Source organism: Dipodomys spectabilis, unplaced genomic scaffold, assembly GCF_019054845.1.
Source record: "Dipodomys spectabilis isolate Male_0828 unplaced genomic scaffold, ASM1905484v1 ptg000667l, whole genome shotgun sequence".
Classification (NCBI taxonomy): Eukaryota; Metazoa; Chordata; class Mammalia; order Rodentia; family Heteromyidae; genus Dipodomys; species Dipodomys spectabilis.
In genome coordinates, this window is record NW_024871344.1 from 1,892,714 (window position 1) to 1,905,734 (window position 13,021).

Genomic DNA, 13,021 nt, shown 5'->3' on the forward strand with positions numbered 1-13,021 from the left:
ATGCATCTATAATGATTTCTGCAGAGTTTGTGATTTTTTTTAATTTTAACTTATTGGTTGAAATGAATAGTATAGAAACTAAAGATATTCCTGTTGCTTGTCTACAAAAGGTATCTATGTTTGTATAAAGTCCATAATCTATTTCATTGTCTTCTAGATATAGTACTTTGAAGTCTACAATGTTTTATAATATATATGTTCATTAATAAATGTGTCCTTTCAGATTACATTCCATATAGAAAATGTTTAAGATTCCTTTTCTTAAGGTCCTTATATTCTTTTATTTCTTTTTTAATTATTTTATTTTTATTTTTTATTTTTTTTTTAAATTACGATTTTTTTTATTGTGAAAATACCATACAAAGGGGTTACAATTACTTGGGCAAGATAATGAGTACATTTCTTATTAAGAATTGTTGCCTCCTCCTTTGTTTCCCCTTCCCATCCCTTCCTATCTCGCACCCCCAAACCCTCACCTCCACCAACTCTCCCCCTACCACCTACCCTTGAGTACCTTCTACCAGGCCAAAGTTGTAAAGTTCATTTTTCAACATAATGACTTGTACATATCATTGTTGCAAAGGTCCACCTGTATCCCTATTTAAATGATTTGTTTTTTTCTCTTCCCTTCCACAAATTATCCCAACATCAAATACAGTGAAAGCAGGGGTTAGACCGTGGGGTAGGGACATACAAAGCAACAAACAAATCATCTTATAAATGTGTTAGAAACAACCACATGAAAGAAAAGAAAACATGTTTTATTCCCCGTCCCATCCCTTCCCATCCTCCCCCATCCTTCCCCTCTTATCTTCCCCTCCCCCCCCCCACCAAAGTTGTAAATTTCGTTTTCTAAATAACAACTTGTACTTCTCATTGTTGCAACGGGTCTACCTGTATCCTTATTTAAACGATTTGTTTTTCACCTTCCCCTCCACAAATTACACCGACATCAAATACAGTGAAAGCAGGGGTTATACTGTGGGGGAGGGACATAAAAAGCAACGAAGAAATAATCTTATAAATGATTAAGAAACAATCGCATGAAAGAAAAAAAAACAATCGAATGCATATCTTAGGGTTCATTTCCCTAATATCACCTCATCTGATCTTTTCTGCTTGACTTAGACATGTACTAGATATTGCAAATAAGGAAAACCATAGGACCAATGTTTCTTTGGGCTTGGCTTACTTCACTTAATATAATTTTTTCCAAGTCTTTCCATTTCCTTACAAATGGGGCAATGTCATTCTTTCTGATGGAGGCATAGAATTCCATTGTGTATATATACCACATTTTCTTGATCCATTCATCTACTGAGGGGCATCTGGGTTGGTTCCATATCTTAGCTATGATAAACAATGTTGCAATAAACATAGTTGTGCTGGTAGCTTTAGTGTGGTCTTGTTTGTAAACATTTGGGTAAATGCCCAAAAGTGGGATTGGTGGGTCATAGGGGAGCTCAATGAAGAGTCTTTTGAGGAACTTCCATACTACTTTCCAAAGTGGTTGAACAAGTTTAGACTCCCACCAACATACCCTCCAGCATCTGTTGTTTTTAGAGTTCTTGAATTTTGCCATTCTAACTGGGGTGAGGTGGTATCTTAATGTTGTTTTGATTTGCATTTCTTTTATGGCTAGGGAGGTTTAGCATTTCTTCATGTGTCTATTGGCCATCCTTCTTTCTTCTTCAGAGAAGTTTCTCTTTAAGTCTTTAGCCTACTTATTAATTGGGCAGTTGTTTCTTTGACGATTTGTTGTTGGGTGGTTTGATTTTTTGAATTCCAAGTATATGTTAGATATGAGACCTTTGTCCGTTGTTTGGCTAGTGAAGATCTTCTCCCAAACTGTGGGATTTCTTTTGATCTTGCTAGCTATGTCCTTTTCGATGCAGAAGCTCTACAACTTCATGCAATCCCATTTGTCCAAACTTTCTTTGATTTGTTGCCTTTCTGGGTCTCTATTAAAAAAATTTCGGCCTGCGCCAAGGAGACCTAGGGTTTCTCCTATTCCATCCTGTAATGTTTTCAGAGTGTCTGCTTTGTCTCCGAGGTCTTTGATCCATTGGGAGTTGCTTCTGGTGCAGGGTGATATATAAGGATCTAGCTTTAATTTTTACAAGTAGTTAACCAATTTTGCTAGCACTATTACTGAAAAGGCTGTCTTTCTTCCATTCTATTTTTTTAGCTCCCTTATAGAAGATTAGATGGCTATAGGTCTGTAGGTTCATTTCTGGGTGTTCAATTCTACTCCATTGGTCCTGAAGTCTGTTCTTGTGCCACTACCATGCTGTTTTGATTACTATGGCTTTGTAGTATAGTTTGAAATTTAGTATTGATATTCCTCCAGCAGTGTTCTTTCTGTTCAGGAGCGTTTTTGCTATTTGGGGTCTTTTATTGTTCCATATGAATTTTTGGATTGCCTCTCGTATTTCCTTGAAGAATGAGGTTGGAATTTTGATAGGTATCGTGTTGAATTTGTAGATAGCCTTGGGAAGTATTGCCATTTTCACAATGTTGATCTTTCCAAGTTCAAGAGCATGGGGGTTTTTCCCATTTTCTAAGTTCTGTTTTGATTTCCTTTTTCAAGTTTTTACAGTTTTGATCATAAAGGTCCTTCACTTCTTTGGTTAAGTTAATTCCTAGGTATTTTATTTTTTGTGGGGCTATTACAAATGGAGTTGTTTTCCTAATTTCAGCCACACTTTTCTCATTGTTGGCATACAGAAAAGCCATTGATTTTGGGGGGTTAATTTTATACCCCGCTACTTTGCCAAAGTTTTGAATCAACTTGATTATTTGGGAGTGGAGTCTATGGGATTCTTTAAATACAGGATCATGTCATCTGCAAAGAGGGGGAGTTTTATTTCTTTTTTCTCTATTTGTATCACCTTTGTTTGCATCTTGTCTTATTGCTGTAGACAGGAATTCTAATACTAGATTGAAGAGAAGTGGTGATAGTGGACATCCTTGTCTTGTTCCTGAGTTAAGAGGAAATGGCTTTAGTTTTTCACCATTAAGTATAATGCTGGCTGTAGGTTTGTAATATATAGCCTTTATTATATTGAGGAATGTTCCATAATTCCTAATTTTTCCAGAACCTTCAACATAAAGGGGTGTTGTATCTTGTCAAATGCTTTTTCTGCATATATTGAGATAACCATGTGGTTCTTATCCTTGCTCCTGTTGATGTGATGAATTATATTAATTGATTTGGGAATATTGACCCAGCTTTGCATCCCTGAAATGAATCCTGTTTGATTGTGGTTTATGATTTTCTGGATACATTGTTGAAGACGATTGGCCAAAATTTTGTTGAGAAGTTTTGCATCAATGTTCCTCAAAGAAATGGGTCTATAGTTCTCTTTCTTTGATTATTCCCTGCCTGATTTTGGGATGAGAGTTATGATGGCTTTATAGAATGTGTACAGTAGTGAACTTTCTCATTCAATTTCACTGAAGGTTTGGAGTAGTATTGCTGTGAGCTCTGCTTTTAATGGTCTTGTAGAATTCTGCTGTAAACCATCTGGACCTGGACTTTTCTTATATGGGAGGTCTCGTATTTCTGTTTCTATTTCAATGCTTGATATGAGCCTGTTAAGATGGTTTAACTCATCTTGCTTTAGTATTGGCATGTCAATATTTGCTAGGAAAAGGTCCATTTCTACCAAGTTCTCAAACTTATTAGCATAAATTTTGAGAAGTATTCCCTTATAATGTCCTGAATCTTGGTTGTTTCTGTGGTGATGTTTCCATTCTCATTTCTGAGTTTATTTATTTGGGTGTGTTCTCTTCTTTTTCTGGTAAGATTTGTGAAGGGCCTGTCAATTTTCTTAATTATTTCAAACAACGAACTCTTTGTTTTTTTTTTATTTTTTCCAATAGTTTTTTGGAATTCTAATTCATTTAATATTGATTTAATTTTAATTAATTAATTCATTAATTAAAATAATTATTTCTTTCCATCTATTATATTGGGGTATATCTTGCTGCTCTTTTTCAAGGAGGTTCAGATATCTCATTAAATTGTTGGTTTCAGATCTCTCCAATTTGTTGATGTAGGAGCTCAGAGGTACAAATTTGCCTCTGAGTACTGCCTTTGCTGTGTCCCAGATGAGATGGTAATTTGTGTGCTCATTTTTGTTGAATAGCATGAACATTTGGATTTTCTTTCTAATATCTTCCATGATCCACTCATTATTCAACAGTGTGTTCTTCAGCCTCCATGTGTTACAGGACTTTCTTTGGTGGCTTTTGGTGTTGCGTTCTAATTTTTTTCCCTTGTATTCATAGAGAATGCAAGGTATAACTTCAACGTTTCTGAATTTGGACAAGTTTGCATTGTGGCCTAAAATGTGGTCTATTTTAGAAAATGTTCCATGTGCTGCTCAGAAAAACTTGTATTTTGATGCTGCTGGGAGAAATATTCAATAGATGTCTGTTAAATATACTTGATCTATGCAGTTGTTTAGATCTGCCGTTTCTCTGTTGAGTTTTTCCGACTTGATCTATCTAGTGGGGAGAGTGGTGTGTTAAAATCCCCAACAATTATTGTCTTTGGATCTCTGTGGGATTTGAGGGAAAGTAGTGTTTCTTGGATAAATTTGGGTGCTCCATTGTTTTTCGAATAGATATTTAAAATTAATATGTAGCGACCTTCTTTACCTCTTGTTTATCTCTTCTCACAAATTTTAATTGGAAGTTTATTTTATCTGATATTAGGATTGCAACTCCTGCCTGTTTATGGGTGCCATTTGCTTGGTAGATTTTGTTCCAGCTTTTAACATTGAATATATTTTTGTGTTTACCAGCAAGATGTGACTCCTGAAGGCAACAGATAGAAGGATCTTGCTTTTTAGTCCTACTAGACAGTCTATGTGACTTAATTGGAGAATTAAGTCCGTTAATGTTGAGAGATAGGACTGAGAGGTATTTGGGAGTTCTAGCCATGTTATCTACCTTCTTGGGGTCTATGTAAACTGGGTTCTTCCTATCTTCTTGGATTCTCAGTTTGGGTGCATTTTCTTGGCCTTTATTGTGGTCTTGTTAGTTTTCTATATGTAGGACATCTTTAAGAATCTTTTGTAGGGCTGGTTTGGTGGAGATGTATTGTTTCAATTTTTCTTGGCTATGGAAGCTTTTTATTTGGTCTTCAGTTATGAAGGAGAATTTAGCTGGGTACAGTATTCTTGGTTGATAGTTGTTTGTCTTTAGGGCATGGCATACATCATTCCAGGCTCTTCGTGCTTTGATTGTCTCTGCTGAGAAATCTGAGGTGATTCTAATTGGTTTCCCTTTATAGGTGATTAATCTTTTCTCTCCTCTGGATTATTCATTATCTGTTCTGTCCCCTCATTACCATGAGTGGGAGTTGAGATACCCGGACTTGCCATTTTTCCTGTGTTTTTCAGGTTTGTTCTGCCCATTTGGGATGAATGAAACACCAGTTTTGTGCTAGAACTCTAACTTAAGGCAAGCATCAACCAAAGTCTGTATTTGCACAGTCAATAGTCTGCAGATACAATCTCGTTCAATGGATACATCTATTCAACGTCAAACAACTATATATTAATGGGCTACAAACCGCAAATGCAAATTTGGCAAGCCAGAAATTATTAGGTTTAGGGAGAGATGTGGGTAAAAAATAGGAATAGAGAGATGTGGGAAGGCACAGGGAGAGTTAACTAAGTCCTAATCTCAAAACAGGAAATAGATTGAATAGGATGAAAGTAGAGAGAGAAAAAAAAAGAAGAAAGAGAAAGGGGAAAAAAAGAGACTAGAAAAAATAGAAAAGTAAAAATTAAAATATTATGTAGATACGAAAACGAAATATTGAGAGAAGAACATGCATATAATGCGGAAGAGGAGGGATATAAAGGAGATGTGAAAAACTTAAAAATAAAAATAACTAAAATATTATATAGGTATAAAGAGGTAGTACTGCTATCAAGGAATTTAAGTCTAAGAGGTTTTGAACTGAGTAATAAATTTGTGGATTAAGTGTGTACACAATGGAGGAGAAGGTCTAATAATCGACTATGGGTGTATCTGAGGATGTGTAGAAAAACAATTAAGTCACATAAAAAAGAATGAAAGAGAAGAAAAGGTGAAAAGGATAAGAAAGAAAGAAAAAAAGATCAGAAGTTCAATAGAGCAAAACAAAAAACAAAAAAAAAATTTAAAGAAGAAAAAAGAAAGAAAAACGCACACACAAATATACCCCTAAAATAAGAAGTATAAGAGGGAATAAAAGTTACTAGGAAACATTTTTTTTTCAAAAAAGGTAAAAATTAAAAATTAAAAAAAAGTTTTAGAAAATTTTTTTTATAAAATGTACAAAAAAAAGAAAAAATATTTTGATTTTTTTGGGAGTGGTGGGAAAAATCCTGTATCTCCCTTGTGTCTGTAACCAGCCTCTTGTTGGAGTCTCTGATCTGCTTGTTGTGTTTGATTTTCCTGTGGCTTGGTTGGTTTCTTAAGTAAGTTTCAACAGGCCAAAAATTGCTCTGCTTTACCCAGGATTTTGTGATCCTCCTCTCAGGTTACTTTAATGAGAGGGGGATCTGCTTTGATTATCACAAAGAGGGAGATGGCTTTTTCCTCGTTTGGAGATGCTGTGATGAGGCTAGGTTCTGGGTAGAGTTGAGGCTTTTCAGCAAACATTAGCTTTTCCTGAGGGCTAGCTTGTTAGAAACTCACAAGCCCAGGCTGGAGCCACTCTCTGGGTTTATGTTTACTGAATTTCAATTGATTGTCAAGGCTGCTTAAGGGAGGGGCAGCCTCTGGCTCTGATTACCCAGTGAAGAAAGCCATTCCTGGGGCTTGCGCCTGAGCTGGGTGACATTTCCCGAGGTGAAGCTGAGTCTGGCACGTCAATTTAGGTTCTTGTGACCTGGTAAATGACTCTAGTTTTCTTCCAAGGCCTTAGTTGGAGCTAGCAGCTCCACTGAGCTTTGTCAGTATCCAAGATGGAGATGTCCGGTTGTGGGGGGGAGGGTTGGCCTTCTCTCCTCTGCTCCCTGAGAAGGAGTGAGGACGTTAAGCTTCTACTTTCACCGAGTCTTGGTTCCTGGGTCGTCTCTGGTCTGTGAACCGCAGGATGAAGATGTCTGCTCCTTGTCAGTTCTTGCTGGTGTTGAGTAGAATCTGCTCACCAACCGCATGTGGCTCCTTTGTCCTGGACTCTCTGTGTTACAGGATGGCGACTATGGCCACCGCTGCTGCCGAAGCTGCTGGCAAATGCTCAGATCTGTCTCCTTGCCTGGGTTTTCCCTCTCTGGCCTAACTCTGTGTACTGTGATGGCACACTTGGTGTGATTCTCTGGCTTAGGACTGTTCACTGGAACTCTAAAACTGCTTTCTATGCGAGAGCTTGTTTAGCCTTCAGCTTCTCCTCCACTATCTTCCCGGAAGCCCCTATGAGCATGGTTTAAATTTTATTTCTTTGGGATAAAATGACAATGTTATCTAATTTCAAGTTTTATAAAGGTTATGCTATGTAAGGGCCTTTCTAAGGTGAAGATTTAATACACTGATGTCAAACTAACCTTTAATTCTATGAATTACATGTATTGTTACACTTGTATTTTTGTAATCAACTTTTTAACAACTGTTTTTCATTTCTTGCATTTGAAGAATGAAAAATATGGAATACTTCACAAATTTTCATACCATCCTTGTGCAAGTACTATTTTAATCTCTGTATTGTTGTAATTTGGGTAGACCTGCTGCTGAAGCATGTAGTAACCTCTAAATTTAAGTAGTTATTGATGCAATCTTTATACAGGCACATATTCATGGTTGCCTATTTGTAACAAGGAACCCTTATTGTTCCTAAAAATGCTATTGATCTTATTTCTCTAAATTTCTGTCTATAGTGGAAAAAAGTTATATTGTTTGGTCGATTACTCACATTTGCAATTTTTTGTCAATAACTATTTTGTCATTTTCATTTTAAATTTGATCATATTTTGAAGCCTTTACAGCTAAGTCCAAAGGTGATGGCTTTTCATGTACTTATTTATCAACTGAGTTATCTTTGTGGAGCTAATGGATTCAAAGTAAGCCTTGGTTAAGATCCACTTCTAAACTTCTGCAGCTTAAAATTTCCTAAATGAGGTCTCTGTGGCACAAATGTCTTCCTGACCCTTACCCTTCTTCCATGTAGGAACAGACCAACCAGAATATCTTACACTGACAGCATAGATTGTCTTACTGGAACAAAACTAATCTTAGTTACAAGGGATCATAGAGAGATGAACACTTCAGACCGAACTGTTCAGAATAGAAGGTATTTTATCAAAATATAATTGTTTGGGCTGGGAAGTTGGCTGAGTGCATGCCTTGCATGTCTGAAGCCCTGGGTTTGATACCTCAGCACCACATAAGGAAAAAGAAAAAAGCCGGAAGTGGTGCTGTGGCTCAAGTGGTAGAGCACTAGCCTTGAGCTGAAGAGCTGAGGGACAGGGCCCAGGCCCAGATTTCAGGCCCCATGACTGGACCCAAACAACAATATATATATATATAATATTTATTTTACCTATTATTTCAAAAGTAGTTAAAGCCAAGAAGGTGAAAATGTTGTTCATATGCATGTTTACTTAATATCCTGGCCTGTCTACCATACAACCAGGCAGGAAATTACACTACTGACTTTCCATAACCAAATATTTTCATAGCTCCTGGAGAAGTCTATATATTTCTCCTCGATATTAGGCCTTAAATTGGTAATGTTTAAATCAAAGTGTTTCCTCTTGCCTCCAGGCTTTACATTTACAAATGGTAAAGCTTTAGGTCTAACTCTACCAAAAACTGAGGTAGAGATAATGGAATAATACTTTAAAACAGATTTGCCTTTGATACCCTAACCACAACAGAACAATGCATAACAATTTCTTATATTATATATACTTATATATTTTATATTTATATGTGCTGATCTTAAATTTCACACAGTAAATCTTACTAGAATTAATTTATAATTTGACAAATAAATTGAAATTTATTCCCATAAATAGATTGGAACATAAATAATTAGGTTTAGAATATATATTCGAATATAAAAAGTATCAATGCAATGTCTTTGGTATAAACTTGTGATACCTTCTAAGTGTTCTTGGTCTTCTGAATTCACATAGTAAAAAAAAAACAGTATTGTTTTCCTCTAATCTAGAAGAGATTTTACACTGCTGCTTTGTTTATTGTACTAACTCGCTGGTCCCAAAGTGTTTTTCTCCATATTATGCCTAAAAGCTATTATTCTTCTACAGTACCCACGGGTCCGAGGATACCAGGTCCCAGGTTATCTGCATCATCAGATAACAATGGCAAGTCTTCTAACCTTGGCCCATCCAAAATGCTAACAGAAAGTAATTGAAGACCCATCTCAATTTTTCATTTCCTAGAATATTTCAGGGCCCCAATTCCTTGCAGTAATTAGCAGCAAGCAATTGTGAAATTTAAGGCAACTTCAAATGAAAGAGGAGATCACAAAATATGAGTGAAAGTACTGTAGTTCAAACTTTCAATTTACAGATGACAAGCCCATATTAGTAAACAAAATCACAAATGTCACAAGATTATTTTTAATACCTCTCTGCTAATGATGAATGAAAGATTTCAGTCCAGCATAAGTAGGCCAAAAAATTTCCTGGAATGATAGATCCATAATTGTTCTACCAAGGCTAGGAAAACTTGACTTAGATGTCAAATATAATTTAAAAAAACTAATTGAGAAGACCCTAGTGCTTCAAAACACTGGTACTTCAGTAAAACTTGGTTCTGTAGTATAAAAATGTTGTCATTCTCAAACCAATGATAACCTACATTTAATCTCCTTCAAGTATATTCCTTTTCAAATAAACTTTCTAGAATCATATTCACCAAAATAACACTTGACAAGTAGATGATAGTGACATTAAAAGTTTTTCAAGTGTAGGAATCAAGTTACAATAGAGTTGATTTATTTACCCAGCACTAATGCAAAATAAGTTCAATCATTAATTAAAGTGTAGAAATAGTATCTCCCACCATTTGCGTTGTTCAGTAGGTGCCTTCCAGAAATGTGTTAAATAGATCAGCCTCCCATAATTCAAACCCAAATATTAGCTAATAAAGTAAATTTCATCACATAAGAAGGTACATTTTAAAAAGTCACTAATAGTTGCCTTATCATGTGTTGCCTTATCATATATTTTCCCTATCTGTCTAACATAGTAATAAATACGACTTTAAGTCTTGAATATGGGTACTGATCAGAGATGTGACAAACCTAAAATCTATCTTCTATTTCTATCATATTCCTCTATAGTAGTAAATTTTAGTTTTCTTCTTTTTCCAAAACTTATAGGTAGTAGAAAATATCCTATGTAAAATAAAATAATCACACACCATTGCACAAAGCCATTTATAAAAACTGGTAGTTAGCTATAAATTCTAAGCGATTTTTAAACTTTCTTGTTGACTAAAGATTAATCTTCCAAAAAGATGAGAATAAAATCATGTTTAGATGCTTCATGTCTCCAGTCTTGCAAATTGTAATTACAGATGAATGAATTATGGAAGAATATGCTGACATCAGTTTAAGTATATGTAGGATTGAAACTCCATGAAATGTATATAAACCTTTCAAAGTATTAACAGACAGTTTAATAGAATGAATATCAGGAAGTTGAAACCAGAAAGGAATAATAGTAAAGACATAGAATGAATGAAAAATGGAACAAGGAGCAAGTACAGCTAGAATACTCAATGTACACATGTAATAAAGGAAGTGATAAATCTGAAATAAATCATGGAGAAAGGGTTGGTTGACAATGATAGGAGTGACTGATCCAAGAGCATTGGACAATTAGATGGACATATTTAATTGTAACACACTTGCACAACCTTTTGAAATTCAGTTAAAAACACAACTACAAACAAAAACACACAAAAATTACAAACAAACAGCAATCTCTAGAAAGTATGTATATGACCTCACAAAATTTTAAACAGTTAATGGAGGGCAGTCTTGGGAAAAGTAAACAAAGCTGTTCAAAGAGGGCAGTTTAGGGTAGGGGAGAATTTTGAAGAGATTTAAATAGATTGTCTAAGGTTATAAATCACCTACATCTACTGCTAATATTTTCTTCTGTGTGTGTGTGTGTGTTTTTTTTTTTTTTTGGTCCGGTCGTGGGGCCTGAACTCTGGGCCTGGGCATTGTCCCTTAGCTCTTCTGGTCAAGGCTAGCGCTTTACCACTTGAGCCACAGCTCCACTTCCGGCTTTTTTTTTGCTTATGTGATGCTCAGGAATTGAACCCAGGGCCTCAGGCATGCAAGGCAAGCGTTCTACCACTGAGCCACTTTCCCAGCCCCCATTCTGTGAGTATTCTTTGTCTGAACTGGTTACTCCAGTCCTGAGCTGTGACTTCATAGCTTATGAAGATAGAATGGAAGAATCAAGATCAAGAAACCATTACAACACCAGAGAGAAAACAGTCCTCTATGGTTTCTCTCATCTCTCTTCATTACTCTTTTCTCTTACTTTTAATAAAGTCAAGTGATTTTGAATTATATTTCCTTCTTTTTCAGAGAATTACTGTTTGGTTATTAAATGTCAATTCACAAATTTTGATGTCTTTTTTAAAAAGAATTTTGAATTTAAATTCCACTACAACTTTGTTTTACACAGTGAGAGTATATTTCCTGGGTAAGGACAATTCTCAAGGGAACCTACAGGATTTATAGCAAGGTTTGTGAGGTTTGTTTGTTTAGTGTGAAAATGAGCCATATTCACCCACATTGCTCCCTCTCAGCTAAGTCTCCATGGATTTCTTTGCATGAAAGCCTATTTTCCCAGACAATGTTAAATTTTCTTAATAGGCTAAGTTGGTAAAAAGTTTGAACAATTAAAATTTACCTGTCATAAATTTTTAAATCTTTTGAAATTCCTTTATCAAAATCGTGAATTCACCAATCTTAATCCCACCTTTACCATCAAAAACAGTTGACATGTTGTTTTCATGATATAGTGTCCATGAAACTACTATTTTCCAGGGGCTTTGTTATGCATATATTTGACCATATAAGCTGATGCTGAGCAAAATGAACTCCAAGATATGGAAACAGATATTTATTTGCGGTTGCTTTTTTTGATGTACTATGTGATCTCTATTTTCTTTGAGATGTTCCCCTATGGTTTATCCCCTGCTGTGTTTGATTTTGGTACCCTGTGTATTGTGTATACATTTACCTTAATTAGGGAAGGGAACAGGAACAAAAAAAAATGGCGAGACAAAGGACAAACAGCAAACCAATGTAATAGCATTTCTCAAAAGACAATAAGTTGGAAATGTACATTACAACTTGGGAGGGGTATTAGGGTGAAGGAAAAACTGAGAAAAATGAGAGAGGGGATAACAAGTTTGAAAAGTTATGTATTCACTACCTTACAATGACTGTAACCACAGTGCACATCACTTTCACATTAAAATTAAATTTAAAAAATAAGCTGATGAAATAAAATTTCACTGTTTTGGTAGAGTAAATATTATTCTTTATGTAGTAACTTAAAAATCAGTATTATTTGGCATCTAATTTGAATTAATTACCTCTTCTTTATCAGAGGGTCATCAACTTGAATGATACCAACTAGACAATTTTTTCACAATATACTTGCCAATATTTTGAAAATAGAATAAATTAATACTTTGTTATACTAAAACAGAAAACAATTTAATTCTATGGAAACCCATAACTTTTAAAAGTAAATAAGTTGTTAATAGGAAAGAATGTATGTGTTCTTCAAAATTCCTATGACTAATAACTACTCATTTTCAAATTCTGAACATTCCATACCTGAGAGATTCAAAATATACCTGTTTGCATGTTATGTAATTCTGCAGTAGATGCATTTTCCAATGGGGTGTTACAGACTGAGAAGTGAACAGAAAAAGAGCCACATTCTGATGTGGGATAAAACTATGAAGCATGTGATAATTAATTCTTCAAGAGTAAGCAGTTGTTTATCAGATTAAGCTA

The 13,021-nt window shown here is 35.2% G+C and overlaps 1 pseudogene; it reads right to left on the reverse strand.

Moving 5' to 3' along the window:
• Positions 1 to 7,639: 7,639 nt before the first annotated feature.
• On the reverse strand, positions 7,640 to 7,739 carry LOC122101449 (annotated as a pseudogene).
• Positions 7,740 to 13,021: the final 5,282 nt, after the last annotated feature.